At 38.3% G+C, this 19084-nt stretch overlaps 1 long non-coding RNA gene across 1 annotated transcript; it reads right to left on the reverse strand.

Annotated features, from left to right (window-relative positions):
• Positions 1–5821: 5821 nt before the first annotated feature.
• On the reverse strand, positions 5822–9139 carry LOC138841518 (uncharacterized). Its single transcript, XR_011376450.1, has 3 exons — positions 9061–9139; positions 6271–6299; positions 5822–5938 (listed from the first exon to the last, which is right to left on the reverse strand). It is a non-coding gene; the product is annotated as an uncharacterized lncRNA (long non-coding RNA).
• Between the last annotated feature and the right edge of the window lie 9945 nt (positions 9140–19084).

The raw sequence follows: 19084 nt of genomic DNA on the forward strand, positions 1-19084 counted from the left end.
AATAAAGAGCACCACCCTTGAGGGAAAAAGCTTAAGTGAGAAGGTAAGGTCCTGAGTTTAAACCATAATATCAGCACTAAAAAAAAGTGATTTCTTTTCCTGGAGGTTTTTATTAAATTGCTCAGAATATAATCAACGTTGTATTTATGTTTAGCATTATTATTAAAATCATGTTACAATTATTGATGTTATTTTCTTAAATTTAACTTACACATTAATATCCAATACTGATAAGAGATGATTACTGTTTCACAACTTTTTATGTCAGCTGAATATATGGATGAGAGGTGTATACAAGGAATTTGGGCTGAAAATAGATGTTTGAAAGCTCTTCACATAAGTAAATGATTGCTGAAGAAGCTGTGGACAATTATGAAATAAACCAAAGAAATTAGCAAGGAAAGATAAGGTATGATTCTGGAAAGCACACAATTTTGGAAGAAAAAAACACAAGGAAAATATGTAACTTTTGGTAATAACGTTGTAACCCACCTACTCATTTGATTCCTTATTTCTAGAGGAAGGCATTTCAGTTAACTTCATTTTACAAAATTAAACATGATTGACATTTAATATTAACTGGCCTCTGTCTCAGGTAAGCAAAAAGCCAGGTGCCAGGGGCTCAGGCCTATAAACCTAGCTATTCAGAGGGCTGAGATCTCTAGATCCTAGTTCAAAGCCAGGTTGGAGAGGAAAGTTGGTGAGACTTTTCTGTGCAACTAATCACGAGAAAACTGGAAGTGGCACTGTGGCTCAAACTGGCAACCCAATCTTGAGTAGTAAATCTCAGAGACAGAACCCAGGCCCTGAGTTCAAGCTCTCTGAAATTATTCTTAAAATACTTGTTATCAGGATTTCTTTAACTTGTTTAGAAGAATGTTTTAAACTTAGGGATTTTTAATTTCATGTTGTCAGCATTGATTTTTAAGATGTGCAGAGAAAAAATTATTTATAGTCAGAAATGGTTTGTATTGTTTTGTATTACACATTGACTCTACATTGAGAGATCAGCTGGAAAGCAGATGGCCAAATCCTGGCTGTTGGCAATGAAGATGGATACGTATTTCTTTTAGCAAAGGAAAAAACTTATGAATTGGTAGCCTTTATATATAACACCTTAATAGTAACAATAAAATTAATATTATTACTATTACTATTTTTTGTCAGTTGTGGAGCTTGAACTCTAGGTCTGGGCATCGTATCTCAACTCTTCAGCTCAAGACTAGCACTCTACCACTTAAGCAACAGTGCCACTTCACATTTTCTGAACCTTTAGTTGGATATAAAGGTCTCACAGACTTTCCTGCCCTGGCTGGATTCGAACAGTTCTCAGTCTCCTTAGTAGCTAGGCCTGGCAGTAAAATTATTTTGAAAAAGAACAAACCCACGATTGTATACTTAAAAAAATCACAGTTTGGCAAGTGTATCTATAAATTGTTGTATCAATTAACTATAGGCACCAATCATTTTTACATCTCACTTGTTCTTTCCAATGCCAGATAATATTTCATTAATTTACTTTAATTTTTCCTAACAAAGTTCATTATGAATTCCCAACAGCACTATTTTCTAGTGAGTATAAAAATTCTTCAACATATTTATTTCAACAAACAGCATTTTGCACTTGTTTTTTTTTTAAATTTTGCCAGAGCTGGGGCTTGAAATCAGGGTCTGTGCACTCTTCCTAAATTTCTTTTGCTCAAGGCTAGCACACTACCAATTGAGCCACAGCACCACTTCCAGTTTTTCTGCTTACGACATACTGAAGAATCAAATCAAGTGCTTCTTGCATGTAAGGCCAGCACTCTAACACTAAAAACACTCCCAGTCACTGGGTCTTTTGTTGTTGTTGTTTTAAGATAGCATTTTACTATATGTCCTTCTGATTACCTAAAACTTAGGCTGGCCTCAAGCTAACTTCTAAATCAGCCTCCCAAGTTCAGAGATTACAAACATTGACCACTATATTCAGCTCATGATTCTTTGTGAGAGAATACTCTTTTCAGATATAGAAAGTTATTCGGTCTTCCTTTGGATGGTTTTTGCATTCAGCAATTTTAATCACATTTCTTGTCCTGGTATGTTTCCTCTTCTAGATGAATAGAAATATTTCAGGTTCTTAACTTGAAGCTGATCCCTACTATCCAACAACATCACATTCTTGTGAATAGCACCAGCTAGCCTCATGAGCATAGCAGCCAGATGGAGCTCAGCTATCTGATGGCTTTGGGCTCCAATAATGTAATTATTTCTGTGCACAGAATGAAAACTGTCATAGGTAATTTTGATTTATTCCATTCTGTTCTCAGCTACTTGCCATTCTCAGCTTTGTATGTTTTAAATTCTGTTAAACGTTAATGACTATTTCCAGTCACTCTCAAATGTAACATATATGTATTACTTTAAAATTCATTCAAACATGCAAAAATATTAACGTAGTTGATTTCCACCAGTGGCTCATATTTTAAAACCTATCTACTTTAGAGGTCAAAAACTGAGGATTCAGGTTTAAAGCAGCCCATGCAGAAAATCTGAGATATTTCTCCAATTAAGAAAACAAAATCCAGAAGTGGAGATGTGGATCAAGTGGTAGAGTGTCATCTTTGAGCAAAAAGACCAAGCAAGAATAATACATTTAATTCTAACTCCAATATTACTCATGGAAAACACACAGACACAGACAGACAGACAGACAGACAGACACACACACACACACACACACACACACACACACACACACACACACACACACACACATACAATCTACATTTTCCTAGATTCCCCTTCCTGAGCAGTATACAATGCCATTAACTTAATGTATGTTTTCTCCAAATTATTTTGGTAGGGATTAAACTACATTTGTATTTATGATAATATTTGTTTTGTACTTTTTGTTTTACAATTTTGTGTACTTATGTGAGAGAACAGTGTTTTGTGAAGACTAAACAGAAATCAATGTGTCAGTAAATAAGTAGGTGACAGGTAGACTGAAAGATGCAGATAAAAGCACTTGAAATTTTATTTCTACAAGTTTAAATATATATGCATATGTATGTATTTAAAATTTCTGCCAAAATTTTATTTTTATTAATAATGATCTATTCGTTACATTATATAAATTTAACATATTGTATGTTTCATAGTAGATTAATATTTATAGAATTTCTTTCCTTTGGAGACCAGGTTTTGCAGCGTAGACCAGGCTTTCCTCACCTGCTTATTCTCCTGTGTCAGGTTCCTGAGTATTGGCTGGTATTACCATGTGGTAGGATAGTAACATATCCAGTTATATTATTTACATTTTGTACAGTAGAATATTACTGTGAACAGCTTTAAGCCAAATATCTTCATGAGTATGAATGAATTTCTTGCTAATATGTTATAAATAGTGTTACTGAGTGAAGGCAATTATAGTAGGCTTGCCTGTACTCCCAGTACCCAGGAGGATTGTAAGTTTAGGAGCAGCCTGTGCTACACAGAAGTCCCTTTTAAAACAGAAAAAATCAGGTGAGCTTGGAAAAGGAAATATATTGTTAAGCAGGATGATAGGAACACAAACAATTTAGTGTGTGTGTGTGCTTGTGCATGTGTGTGTGCTTGTGCTGGTCCTAGGGCTTGAACTCAGTCCTTTTGCACTGTTCCTGAGGCTTATGCTCCAGTATAGCACTCTACCACTTGAACCAAACTCCACCTCAATCTTTTTTAGAGATCATTGGAGATGAATCTGATCCAGTTTCCTCCAGACTTAAAACCTTGATCCTCTTTTCTCAGCCTCTTTTGTAAGTAGGATTACAGGCATGTTGTATTACTCTTAAGTAATATAGTAAACATCATGCCAGTTTTTACTCCTTCCAGCAATGTTTGAGTGTTGCACACACACCAAAGATAAAACCGCTCCATGTTTGATGACAACCAGATCTCATAATGCTGTGAGGTACGTATTGTTATGCTCATTTTACCTGTAAAGAATTTGAGATCCAGAGAGTTTCAATAATTTTGAGCCCCCATCTAGTATACAGTGGAGCATGTATTCAAGTCCAACTAGTTCTGTTTATTTCAGAAAACATGGAGTCATAAAGTGGTCTAGTAAACATGTGTTCTAGTGAGTACTGCTCTTTGCAAGTACAGTTCTGTGCCTGACAGATTACCTTTCTCTTTCTTTAACTGCACCCCTTTTCATAAGCTAAGGAAAGCACAAGTGATAAGAAGAACCATTTTTGAAGGAGAAATTGATAAGGGGGTTGACCTTGGTATCACATACATATTAGTCTGACCTCCCATTTGAGTTATGGCTCCAGCACTACATTTCTGTTTTTTCTTTTGTATTGTTATTATAAATGTGAATTACACTGAGGTTACAGGCATATAAGTCAGGTATGGATATATTTCTTTTTGAAAGGTCAGTCCTTCCCTTGCTCTCTCAATTTTTCTCACAGGTTTGGTTTTTTTTAACTTCCTTTTTCTTCTTCTTCATCATCATCTACTTCTATCATTATTATTATTATTATTATTATTATTATTATTATTATTATTATTATTATTATTATTATTATTGTGCTGTAGAGGTTTTAGTTACAATCGTGTGGTAAGGATTACATTTCTGTTTTCTTGTTTTTGTTTTAGTCAGTAATGAGGCTTGAATCCAGGGCCTGGACACTTTCTCTGAGCTCTTTTGCTGAATAATGGCACTCATATTGAGCCACAGCTCTAATTCCCGGAGTGCATTTTTTTGGACAATTTTACCCTTTCACTTTATCTCTTTTTCTGTTTTCCCATTCTTCCCCCAAAACAAATTTCATAGGTAATTTTCAACATAGTACCAATTGAATACCAGTGTTGCAGGTGTTCATTCTTTGTCCCTCCTTTTCTATGACCCCTTTAACTTCTGAAAAAAATGACAAAAATGAAAGAAAATATATATCATCTTGTTTCTGTTTCCTGGTCACTGGTTATTTTTGAGAATGTGTGTGTGTGTGTGTGTGTGTGTGTGTGTGTGTGTGTGTGTGTGTGTGTGTGAATACTGGGGCTTGAATTCAGGGACCTGACCTTTAGCTTTTTTAATCAAGGGTGACAGTTTAAGACTTGAACCAAACTTCCATGTCTTGATTTTGAATGGTTAATTACAGATCAAAGTTTCACTGGATTTCCTAAGTAGTCTAACTTCAATTCACTTTCCTCAGATCTCAGGTTTCTAACTAGCTAGAATTACAGGTGTGAGCCACCAGTGGTACTTGGCCTACCTTCTTTTTGTTAAGTAGTTTAAATGTAAAAGACAGTTGCAACCATAGTAAAAAAAGAAATCAATTTAACTTTCCCAGCTTCATTAATTTTTAATATTTTGTCACATTTGATACATACAGAAAAACATTTTTTGTAAATGCTCCTGCAATTTGGTTTTCATATCAGATTTTTCGTCATGATGAACTTGATTTTTATAGCTTTTTACTTACTAAATATTGATGAGAATATGTTCAGAGGGCATTGATGACCTTTTGCTGGCTTTCATGCAGAAATGTTGCAAGCTAACACTTGATAAATTTGTGTGCAAGACCCCGATGATATATCCACATTCTTAGCCAGAATACAGTAGTGCCTGTTACAAATCATCTAGATCTGACAAACCCTGACTCAGGCCTTGTTACCACCTTCATGAATGTCCTCTTAGTGTGCAATACTGACTCTCCAATGACCATGACAGAGCCCTGCTGCACGTTCTCATGACACAGCCAAGGTCACCAGTCAGGCGTGGCACCTACAGTATGATGGGAGACTGGTGACTGTTCATATGGGGGAACGACACAGGAAATGTTAGGTCCTTAAGCTGTCATCAGTCCCCAGGGTTCTTCATGAGTATTCGATCCTAAGATTTAAGGAGACATCAAACTCTCTCTTCCTTGTGCAAGTTGTGGACAAGTTTTTCTTCTGGGGCTGTCATCTTCTGTGGAAAGATATGATCTGAGCTCTATAAGCCATTTTGCTTATTCTAGGCCCTTAGGGTAAGTCTGGCATGTATACTTAGACAAAAAGAAATGTAGTGATAAAAAATAGGAGACAACATTTTTCCTAGTCTATTTATTACTCAAATAGGTTTTCAGATTCTACCAATAATTCTTATTAGTAAGAAGCACTATCTCAAAAATAATCAGTGACCAGGAAACAGAAACAAGATGATATTAATTTTCTTTCATTTTTTTCATTTTTTTTTACATTTATCTCTCTTTCAGAAGTTTAAGGGGGGCTGGGAAGGTGGCTCAGTGGTAGAGCGCTTACCTTGCATGCTCGAGGCCCTGGGTTCGATTCTTCAGCACCACATAAGAAAAAAGAAAAAAGCCAGAAGTGGCGCTGTGGCTCAAGCAGTAGAGCGCTAACCTTGAGCTGAAGAGCTGAGGGACAGCGCCCAGGCCCAGAGTTCAGGCCCCATGACCGGACCCAAAAAAAAAAAGAAGTTAAAGGTGTCATTGAAAAGGAGGGACAAAGAATGAACATGTGCAACATTGAAACTTTGATCTCTAATTAACCATTCAAAATCAAGACATGGAAATTTGGTTCAAGTCGTAGACTGTTACCCTTGATTAAAAAAAGCTAAAGGTCATCTCCCTGAGTTCAAGCCCCAGTATTCACACACACACACACACACACACACACACACACACACACACACACACACACACACACACACACACACACACACACACACACACACACACACACACACACACACACACACACACAAACACAAACACACACACACACACACTAGTCCTTAGTGCTCAGGATCCTGACATGGAGATCAGCCTTTTCCAGCTCAATTTATCCTAGTTCTGGTAAGGACAGCTATTTAAGCTGAAGTTTGGTGGATAATAGTCATTCCTTCTCATTCTTTTTGCCTGTTGGTGTTGTTGAGTCCACTTCAGGGCAAAATCAGTGCCTGACACCTACTTGCTGCCATGGCAAAGTTGGCTGTGACATCCTAGATGTTATGGCCATTTTATTGTGAAGCCGTGTGAGGACACCCAACCCCACACAATTTTCCCCAAGGTATGTGTCTCCTTTGTCCAGAAGTGCATTCAACAATTCAGCAACCAAAATATCACCCAGTTCCTGATAAACTCAGAGTATGTTTCTATTTCCTTTAAAAAAATTCGACATTCCTTTGACAATTTGTCATTGAATTACTGAAACAGAGTATATAATTTTATGTATTTGTAAGTCTTTGACCATCTTTCTTTAGCTCTTGTCATATTTCTACGTGTTTGCAGCTTGCGAAGGGAAAAAGATTTAATTCAATATAGTCAGACTATCGTTCAGAAGGATATTTTTAGAACCTTGTGGAGGGAATGCCAACTTTCCATCTGGTGTTCTAAAGATGGCCTTCTTGGTACAGGAACTGAGTACACAGTCAAGATAAGAAGCTTGTCCTGATTTCTACTGACTTTCCTCTGTGGTCAGGGAGTTTGATCCCATGGCATATGTTTGTTTGCTACACTGGAGGGCCCATGCCTCCTCTGAAAAATCTAAGGCTTGGGGATAAGAGATACTAAAACTCAAAACCGAGCTTCCTACATCAGTAGGATTACAGGTTTGAGTCTCATGTACTCAACTTTTTTATACATACTAAACTCAGTTTCATTATATTCACTTTCATTATATTCACTTCATAGACAGATATATACAAATATATGTATATAATATTTATGTATAATCAGTGTTATATCTAGAAACACACAAATATATATTCATATAATTATAATCAAATTATATCACTACTTTCTCCAATAACATTTACACTAATGTTTTGTGCAAAAAAACACGCAATTCTAAAATTTTAAATGCCTTTTTAGTTTGAAAAATCATATTGAATCTTATATATTATATAATATACTATGTAGAACATAAAGAATATAACATGTATTTACATATAACTGATTTAATTGTGGAAATTTTTCCTGATTTTGTGTTTGTTCATCTATGTAAGCCTTCTTTCTTCTATTGATGATGGCTTTTACTTTCCAGTATACATAACTCCTATATATTTTGTCAAATATTTTCAGCCCAAAGTAGACTTTTTATATTATTGGAGCCAAATTTTCCTTCCATATTTGCTCAAGGCAAATGAATGCAATGAAAATGTATACAGATTTGAACTCATTGTTGGAAGAGAGTCCCACTTAACGCTATAAGTATTGTGGTATTTGTCCCAATTGACAGAATAGCTTTCTAGGACATCTGATCTGCTATGTTCTAGACCTTTTGTAGCCACCTTATCACCCCATACAGGCATGGCCTGGCTTCCTTGTCACTCTTGTTGCATTTAACAGCTCCGATTATATCCAGTAGGCTCTCTTCTACAGCCCCCTGTCACTCTGCTTCCCCGCCTCCAGAACAGGTATGCACGATTCTTTAGTTTGTAGGTTTAAAAAGAAATATATTTAGGATTCATGAATTCTAGAATATGTCAAAAACATTTACATTTTAATAAAGTTAGAAAAATAAATAGAATGAACCTTTTACAAAAATCAGAAAAAAAAGAAAAATAAGGATTTTCTTAGGAAGGGGAGAAGGAATCTCAAAATCTAGATTGGCCTCTAAGGTGCCTTCAGGCAGAAATTCTGCCTCAGAGTCTTCAAAGGGATCTACTTCCTCAATAAAGACAGGATTTTCTTCCTGAGTCCAGGGAGGGACAGATTCTAATTTATCAACTGGAAATTGGATACCTTGCAAGAAGAGAGATTGGTCTGGGTATTCTGTGAGGAAAGATTCCCTTTCCTCAACTGAATCTAGATTTTGGACCTCACTTATTGGTTTTCCTAAACATACACTGGGGTCATTTTCCATTAGCACATATTTAACTATCACACCAAGAAGTGTTTTTTTTTTTTGACTGATTTAGAGCTGATCTAGCTGGATTGTGAACATCAATGGAAGACATTCTGTATCGTCTTTTTCCTTGGTGGTATGTGTAGATACACCTGCATCACATGTGGGGTTCAGAATCAGTTGGATGTCCACAGGACTCAAAACCTACTTTGGCCTTTCTACAAATTGAAAAACACCCTCTACCTTCACAGGATTTCTGGAGATCAGCGATGGCTTCCAATCTCCATCAGTCACCATAGACGACATCACTGATGGGTTCTTTATCTGGAGTTCTGCAGGAGCTTTTCTACGGTGATGCAAACCTGAGAATGAAAATAGGTACAGGAGTCTTTGAGTAGACCCTCGTAGTTAAGGTGTCACTAAACTTCCAAGATGATCTAATAGGAGAAGCAGTAGGATTTGAGTTGGGACTGAACACTGATGAGGAGGTAGGCTTTTTCTAATGAGTGGCTACTTCCAAGTTCTTTCAAAAGGAGAACAGACATTACCTGGCAAAGAATATCCATAAAAGGAAATTTTGCCAAGCTGGGGAGTACTAAGGGCTCTTGGCCAATCAGACACATCCCTAGAGACTCAGGTTCCATCCCTACTCACAAGCTCTGGGGCATCTAAACAAGGACTTCTTCCTCTTTTTCTTGGTCTCATGGGTTCCTCCAGCTGGTCCAGAAAAATATGTAAGCGGAAGAGCAGGTCTGAAGAGGCCATGATGAGCTTGACATTCTGTGTCAGTTCTTTCAGGGTGTCATTGTTCTTGGGCTCATAGAAATCATCAGGGTAGAAGTCCATCCACATGGGGAGGATGAAACAAACAACGCTGTGGACAGATTGATTGTTGGGAAGTGGAAAGAGACTCCTGCAAGCAGGATGCTCCTCACAACCCACTTCTAGTAATTTCTCAAATATAATCCTCTAAAATTCTCCCTGTAATAGGAAGAGAAATTTTTCCCCACTGGATCTGACTTGCTACACACAGCCCTCCCTGTCATCCATGAGAGTCCAAAAGCACAACCACAACCACAACTGTGTAATCTGCTATCCACTGATGTGCCAAGCCTCAACCCCCTGTTGAAAATTACAACTGGTGTTCAAAGAAGAAAGTTGAGTTTGATTCAGAAACCTCAAAGATACCAAGTTTTCAAGGATAGAATTCTTTGTGCCAGCGTCCACTTACTTCTTCACTTGTTCAACTTCTTCTCAGTTATGGTAGAAGTATCTGTACCAATGGGAGGAGAGAAGGAAGTTAACTCTATGCTTCTCCTTTTCTGAACTAACAGGACACACATAGGACTCACTAAGTCCCACATGGTAATGTAAACATGACACACAAAATTGCAGATATGTATATACAACTTCATGGTAATTCTGTGAAGATGCTTATGTGCATCTGTCCAAATAAATGCACAATGGCTCATGCCTCTAATCCTACTAATCTGGAGGGTGAGATCTGAGAATCACAGTTTGAACCCAGTCTAGTTTGTAAAAATCTAAATATACTTATCTTCAATTAACCAGTCAAAGGCCAGAATTGGACCTGGGGCTCAATTGGTAGTGTGTTAGAAATGGGACAGCACTCAAGCCCCCAATTAAAGTAAAAGTTGCCTCCTTTCTTCTGTCTATATTCCTTCAAAGGCCTCAAAGATAGTGATTTCCTAGGTGAGCGTTGACGTTGGGTGCCACTTGCTCCTTCCTTAAATCCTAGTCTCTCAGCAAGCAAATTACTAAGGCTCCACTAGCTTATGAGGCACATGAAATATTCTGGCAGCCCAGTCCTAAGGAATTAGCCAAGGACTGCACTTCTTTGTCTCAAGCCAAGCTCCTTTGACTAGACCCCAGTGAAACTGTCTCAGAGATGTACCTAGTATTCCAATATTCTGCCAGGGGGTCTCATCAGCCCTGGGTTTGAAGGAGGAACACTAACTTATTTTGTTTGTCATGGGGCTTGAACTCTGGGCTTGGGTGCTATCCCTCAGCCTTTCAGCTCAAGGGGAGCCCTCTACCACTTGAGCCACAGCACCACTTCTGGTTTTCTAGTGTCTTATTGGAGAGGAGTAACATGGACTTTCCTGCCAGGGCTGGCTTTGAACCGTGAACCTCAGATCTCTGTCTCCTGAGTATCTAGGATTACAGGTGTCAGTTACTGGTGCCTGGCTTAGGAACACTAACTCTTTTGTTTGTCAGGGCTTGAAATCTGGGCCTGGGCCCTGTCCCTCAGCTCTTCAGCTCAATGCTAGCACTCTACCACTTGAGCCACAGCACCACTTCTGGCTTGTTTTCTGCTTATGTCGTGGTCAGGATTCGAACCCAGGGCCTCATGCATACAAGGCAAGCTCTCTACCACTAAGCCACCTTCCCAGCCCAGGAACACTCACTTTCAGAATATCCAGCAACTGATCCATTGTCCTACACTTTGTGAAGTGGTGGAGGAAGTTTCCCACATAGAAGGGATCAGCTTTCTGGTAGGTAGGGACAAGGTCCATTACCAGAATTTCCAGAAAGCCTGAGTCCAGGCTCCATACATAATAAGGCACATTCAGGGTTTGGATGAACTCATTGTCACACTGAGGTGGTAAAAAAGAATGGATCTATGAAACATGGAAATGAGAGTACACTTCAAACTGAGTAATTGTAGTAGAGTGGATTGAAAAGTGCACAGCAAATATTTTCTGTCTACACATATAAAAGCATATAAGAAGAAGTTTCTAGTGTGGGCTAGGATGAGATTAAATAGGTTTACTGTCATAGTTACACCTGGCCTGAATTTCCTTGTGATTTCCTTGGTTTCTTCTTATAAAAAGTCCTGAGACATTGGATTCGTGGTTGGGCACTGATCGAATGTCTGCAGCATCGAGTGAGGCACTCACACCTCTCATGCTTGAGACCTGAGTCTCTTGACTTTGAAAACAGTACAGGAACATCTTTCTTGTTCCTGAGCCACAGGCCAAGTGAGCTGGCTTGAGCTAACTGTAGGTTACAGTTGCGTGGCTCTCAGAGATCTATATTCTATTCCATTGTGAGTGAGGTAGTATCATCTCTCAGAGCCCAATGATCTAAGCTGCTTGCTCACATAAGACCATCCCCAAGACAAACTGGAGGCTGAAATCTCCCCTCCCACATCACTTTATACACATGTGGACATTGTCAAATCCCAATAGCCTCAGCTAGGCCTAGATACAGGCATGTCTCAACCTCAAATAGCCCTTCCTAGGTCAGATCCAGGCCTTATTTGTCACTATTCCTCTCATCCTGCACAAATCATTTTGCCTCTCAGGGCCCCCTTGGCCTGCCATGTGCTTCTTGCATCAATTTTTGACATCTACTTCCTAAGACATTATTAGGTTTTTGTTTCCTAATCTTACTTGCCTTTGAAACCCCAGTGTGCTTTCATCTGGAAAAAAGGCAAGTTCTTAGCGGTGGGAAAATCAAACAAGTATTGGAAAACACATGTATTGTTACACATATAGACAGACATTTGTACAAGTGTACATTCTTGTAAGATAAAAGAGTATTTTTGAATCTTTTGTCATATTTTATGACAGAGGGGAAGGGGAGAAGGGAAGAGGTGCATTGTTTTCTCATAATTCAATGATTTTTTTTAAATAGTATAGTTGAAGGAATGTAAGATTTAAAGATAAAAACCCTGCTCCTGTTCTTTTTATAAGCTAGTCGTTTATAAAGTATTCCTCACTAAAGTCTTGTCGTCTGTGTCCCATGAACTATCCTCCTCCATCAAAATAATCAAGGAAAATCCTTCACAAGTAAGTAGACTGTTGTCCAATCTCTGGATAAGTATTTAAGGTACAACTTTGCCTGGTAATTTGTGCGTGTACAAGTGTGTGGGAGTATGTGTGTGTGTGTATGAATGTGTGTCTGTGCATATTTGTGTCTTAGGGCTTGAACTCGGGGGCTATATGACAATCCCACGCTTCTTTCCCTTGACCTTATTGCTCTACCAATTATACTACAGTTCAGCTGCAAGCTTTTTTTTAGTGAACTAGAGAGGAGAGACTCATAATATTTCCTGCTCAGGCTGTCTGAACTAAATATCAGTTATCAACCTCCTGATTAGCTAGAGTTATAATTATCAGCCTCCAGTACCTGGTGATAAAGCATTGTTAATGGAGGCAGTGGAGTTGCAAGTTTCAGTCTGGCTTCAAGACACTATATCATAAAACAGCAACAGCAAAATCCTATATCAAAATACAATAATAAGATGTAATTACAATACAATATAGTGATATAGTCTGCTAGCATACCTTTCAGGAAACCTTGGTTTTAATGATTTAGCAACACAAAACCAAACAAAATGTGCTAATTTTAGGAGACTCTACGATTTTTTAAATTCCATCTTAATAATTTCAAAACATAAGAAACAAGAAAAAATTCATACTTATGAGAATGTAAAAAGATTAAAAGATGGCAGATAATGAAATGGAAAATTCTACACTGCAGGAAAATTATTGTCATGGTGAATATATGGTGGTATTGTTATGGTGAATATATGATAATGTTCTTCAAAGCAGCAATAGATAAATATATATTTACTACACATAGTCTAACTTGTCTATATCTATCAATATCCAATCTTCTAGTGCACATTATTAATGTATTCATGTTTATGGTATATTCGAAAAAGTGACTAGCAGAGTGAGGAAGTTACCAAAATATATTAGCTGCAATGTTTTAGGAGATCAACTTGCTAATTATATTGACTATTTTATATATTAAACATGTAATGTGTTACCATTTTATCTCTAAGTATGTACAAACACTACTTCAAAGTGAAACGGAATACAACAAGGTTTTGAAGGCATATGCCTGTAAAGCTAGCCTTTTGGGACATCATTTCAAGACCAGTGAAGTTTTACCTGCAATGATCCCCACCCCTGGCTGTGCATGATGGAATACTTCTATCACCCTGGTCCATGGGGAGGTGAAAGCAGGAGGATTTCAATTACATGCCATACAAGGCAAGAACTACCACATGGCTCCCTCTCAACCAAAGAAGGCTAAACACTGGCTAGAACCTATATCGCCCACCTAGGTAAAAATAAAAATAAGAGCATTGTAGTATAAGAAACAAACAATATTAAATCATGCCAATGCAAAGCATCATGAACAACGCACACTCGGTGTTTGTTTTTCATACCTTTATTCTTAACTATAGCTTGGATTATATATGTGAGCCAGAGACACTAAGCAGTTCAGCATTATAAAATGACTATTTGAGTGTCTGCTTTGACTCCAAGGTCTTTGATCCATTTGGAGTTGATTGTGGTGCAGGGTAATATATAAGGATCTAGCTTTATTTTTCTACAAGTAGTAACCCAATTTTGCCAGCACCATTTACTGATGAGGCTGTCTTTCTTCCATTCTTTTTAAAGCTACCTTATCGAAGTTTAAATGGCTATATATCTGTAGGTTCATTTCTGGGATTTCAGTTCTATTCCATTGGTCCTGAGGTCTGTTATTTTGCCAGTACCAAGCTCTTTGGATTACTGTGGCTTTGTAGTAGAGTTTGAAATTTGGTATTGATATTCCTCCAGCACTGTTCTTTCTGTTAAGGATAATTTTTGCTATTTGAGGTCTTTTATGATCCATATGAATTTTTGGATTACTTCATCTATTTCCTTGAAGAATGACGTTGGAATATTGATTGGTACCACATTGAAGTTATAGTCTTGGGAAGTATTGCCATTTTCATGATGTTGATCCTTCCAATTCAGGAGAATGGGAGGTTTTCCATTTTTACATTGTTTTGATTTCCATTAACAGGTTTTTAAAGTTTTCACCATAGAGGTCCTTTACTTCTTTGGTTAAGTTAGTTCCCAGGTATTTTTTGTGGTGCTATTACGAATGGAGTTGCTATCCTAATTTCAGCCACGCTTTTCTCATTGTTGGAATACAGAAAAGCCATTGACTTTGAGGGTTAATTTTATACCTTGCTGCTTTGCCAAATGTTTGAATCACCGTGAGTAGTTTAGGAGTGGAGTCCGTGAATAAGAGACTACCTAGGTCTCCTTGGCACACGCCGAAACTTTCTTAAGACACCCAGAAACACAACGAATCAAAGAAAGGTTAGACAAATAGGATTGCATGAAATTGCAGAGCTTCTGCATGGCAAAGGACATAGCTAGCAAGATCAATAGATCAACCACATATTAGGAGAAGATCTTCACTAACCACACAACGGACAAGGACCTCATATCTAAAATATGCCTGGAACTCAAAAAATTAAATCCCCCAACAACAAACCCTCAAGGAAACAACTGCCCAATAAATAAGTGGGCTAAAGACTTAAAGACATACTTCTCTGAAGAGGAAAGGAGGATGGCCAATAAACACATGAAGAAATGCTCAACCTCCCTGGCCATGAAAGAAATGCAAATCAAAACAACATTGAGGTACCACCTCACCCCAGATAGAATGGCTATAATCAAGAACTCTAATAACAACAGATAACAACAGGGGATATGGACAGAAGGGAATCCTACTGAATTGTTGGTGGGTCTGTAAACTTGTTCAACCACTTTGGAAAATATTATGGAGGTTCATCAAAAGACACCACATAGAGCTCCCCTATGACCCAGCAATCCCAGTTTTGGGAATTTACCCAAATGATCACAAGACCATACCAAAGCTACCAGAACAACTATGTTTATTACAACATTATTTACCATAGCTAAGATGTGGAACCAACCCAGATGCCCCTTAGTAGATGAATGAATCAAGAAAATGTGGTCTATATACACAATGGAATTCTATGCCTCTATCATAAAGAATGACATTGCACCATTTGTTAGGAAATGGAAAGACTTGGAAAAAATTATATTAAGTGAAGTAATCCAGGCCCAAAAAATATAAGTGAAAGAAACATAAGTCCCTTGTTTTCCCTTATTTGCAATAACTAGTATATTTTTGAGACATGCAGAAAAGGTCAGATAAGTTGATGTTGGATGAGATATACCCCTAGAGAAAGATTCAAATACTTTTTTTCTTTCTTGCGATTATTTCAAAGATATTCATAAGATGATTTCTTTGTTGTTTTGTATGTCCTTTCCCCACAGTATATCCACTGCTTTCACTGTATTTGATGTTGGTATAATTTGTGGAGGGGAAGGAAAAAACACATTTTTAAAAAAGGATACAGGTGGACCCATTGCAGCAATGAAATATACAAGCCAATATTTTGAAAATCGAACTTTACAACTTTGGCCAAGAGGGGTGAGAAGTGGGGGTGGGGTGGGGAGGTGTGTGGTGGAGATAAAAAGGTATGGGATGGAGAAACAAAGGACAGGGCAACAATGCTTGATAAGAAATTTATTCAATAACTTGTCCATTTAATTGTAACTTCTCTGTATGTTATTTTCACAATAAAAAAAAGTCTATGTGAAGCCAGGTGCCAGTGGCTCATGCATGTAATCCCGGCTACTCATGAGGCTGAGACCTGAGGATAGCGTTCAAAGCCAGCCCAGGAAGAAAAGTTCCCATAAGACACTTATCTACAATTAACAACTCAAAAGCTTGAAGTGGCTCCATGGCTCAATTGACCCAGTGTTAACTAACTTTGACACAGAGTCTCAGAGTCAGTGCCCAGGCTCGGAATTCAAGCGCCACAACTGACAAAAAAATAAACATATAAATGTCTGAATTTCTTGTGAATTAAAATGACAGCTCTGGTATACAATTCTACAGTCTACTACAGATTTCATTATATTTACGTTTAGAAAAAGTAGCAGCACTTGAATAAAGGACACTTTTTCATAAACTAGGGCAGATTGGTCTCTAATTAGAGGAAATTGCTGGGCTCATACATAATACTTTTGGTTGGTTTTTGTTTTGTTTTTAGGACAGGATGAGAAATCTTATTTCTATCAATGGCTATTTGGATATGTATGACATCATTCACAGGCCATGCAGAATTAATAGTAAAGACAGGACACAGTAAACTTGCAGTAAACTTATTTGTCTTTATGTGATATTCTGAATGATTTGTTTAGCTTGTATTTCCCTATGGCCTATAGTTTCCTATTCGTGCCTTCCTCAAATACAAGCATTTTCCACCAATTCAGATTTGAGCCAGGCAATATATTGTATTAGTGCCAAGAGGTGAGGAAAATTGTAACACAACCAGGAAAGCATGAAACCAACTCTATATTAGCTGGACACTGGGGACTCAGGCCTAATCCTAGCTACTCAGGAGGCTGATGATCACTGTTCAAAGCCAACTGGAGTGAGAAAATCTGTGAGACTCTTCTCTCCAATTAACAACCAACAACCATAAATGGAGCTGGGGCTCCAGAGGCAGAGTAGCCTTGCTTACAAAAAGTCAGAGGCGAGGGCTGGGAAGATGGCTCAGTGGTAGAGTGCTTGCCATGCATGCATGATGCCCTGGGTTCGAGTCCTCAGCACGTCATAAGCAAAAAGAAAAAAAAACATAAGTGGTGCTGTGGCTCAAGTGGTAGAGCACTAGCTTTGAGCTGAAGAGCGCGGGACAGTGCCCAGGCCCAGAGTTCAGGCCCCATTAACGGACCCCCCCAAAAAAAATCAGAGGCAGCACCCAATCTTGAGTTCAAGCAGAAGGTCAGGCACAAAAACAAAAACATTCAACACACACAAAAAAAACAGAAACTGGAGAAAGCTCAGGAAAGGATGGCCTTGTCTACAAGACAAATGTACACATTACATGAATTGTGAAATGGTAACCTCACTGTACAATTAGTAACAATTACATTTTTAAAAAATCTGAGAAATCCTGTAGCCATTAGCCCTTATGATGTGCATCTACTTTCTAGGATTTCAAAGTACCATCATCTGAGCTGGCAACACACAGGTTGTAGCCCGGGGTGATTAGAAAATATGAAACCAGAGATCCTTTCATATTGTCCCGACAACTCTTATTATTTTAAGCAAAAAAAAAAAAAAACAGAGGAAAGTAAACAAAATAGATGTTATGGTGAATTAAGCTGTTATTAAGGATTCCTGGCAGAATTATAATGTTAAATGATGAGTTAATGCATGTGTTTTCTAGATACTGAACTCACATGTGTCACTAAAATATCCATGGATTCATAACTAGAAATTCTGAAGTGTAAAGCATAGTAATTAGTTGAATTTCATTAGGTAACCAATGCCGAGAACACAACATGGTATTAAGCCAGGTAAAGTTGTTTATTTACTGAACTGCTGCCCATGCCATACATGGTGGAAAGGGATGTACAAAAAATAGGGCGACCCAACCTCGGGCCTGGATGTATCTAGGCAAAGGATCGGATGAGGTGTGGCAAGGTAGGGGGAAAGACTAGCAATACTGCATCTGGATGTGACTTCAGGGCCTGGGATTCACCTCCAGTCAGATGGAAAGTGTGATCAGAGGCTGACCAGGTCGTGACTTAGTGGGAGGAGGAGGTGGCTGCCTCCAGTTTTGCCAGATACCTAGATAACACATAAAGGGTGGAAACTTAGCGAAGAAGTGAAAAGGCATCTGCATAGGGTCTGCATGGCCTGGGGCAGACCTAATATTAAATACACGTAGTACTGCCATGTGACTCCAGACTCTAAAAATTCATTCTCAAACATTTTCTTTCTCTCTTTCTTTTTCTTTCTTTTTTTCTTTTTTCTTCCTTCCTTCCTTCCTTCCTTCCCTCCTTCCTTCTCTCTCTTTCACTCTTTCTCTTTCTCTCTCTCTCTCTCTCTCTCTCTCTCTCTCTCTCTCTCTCTCTCTCTCTCTCTCTCTCTCTCTCTCTCTCTCTCTCCTTTCTTTCACTCACCCTCTCTCTCTCTCCTACTTCAGTATTCTCAACTCTCAAATATTGAACACTTGCTGAGTTGAACTCACAGGCTGAGAAGAGCAGCTCAATTAGTGAATGTGAACTTTAATTTAATGTTCCCTTATACCTCTACCACAGATCACTGGAATCAAATCATGAACACTCAGCAGCATGGCATATTAAGGCATTTAGGGGAGTAAGTAAAGCAATCAAGCTTACTGCATTCTGTGAAGTCCAACCTAGGAAAGTGTGGCAGACTCCTCCCTCCTCTTGAGCAATCTCAGCAAAGTTTCTGCATCAGGAGAGTTGACTGGCTCCATGTGAGCCAGTTACCTAAGTGGCACAGGTACTTGACAGAGACTTAGTCTCTGGTTGTGCTGAAATTAATGGCATGCTTCAAAATGATCCACTAATTTGTTGAGATTGGGACTTCCTAATTT

The sequence above is a fragment of the Dipodomys merriami genome, unplaced genomic scaffold (genome assembly GCF_024711535.1).
Source record: "Dipodomys merriami isolate MVZ:Mamm:240054 unplaced genomic scaffold, mDipMer1.0.p SCAF_320, whole genome shotgun sequence".
NCBI classification, from domain to species: Eukaryota; Metazoa; Chordata; class Mammalia; order Rodentia; family Heteromyidae; genus Dipodomys; species Dipodomys merriami.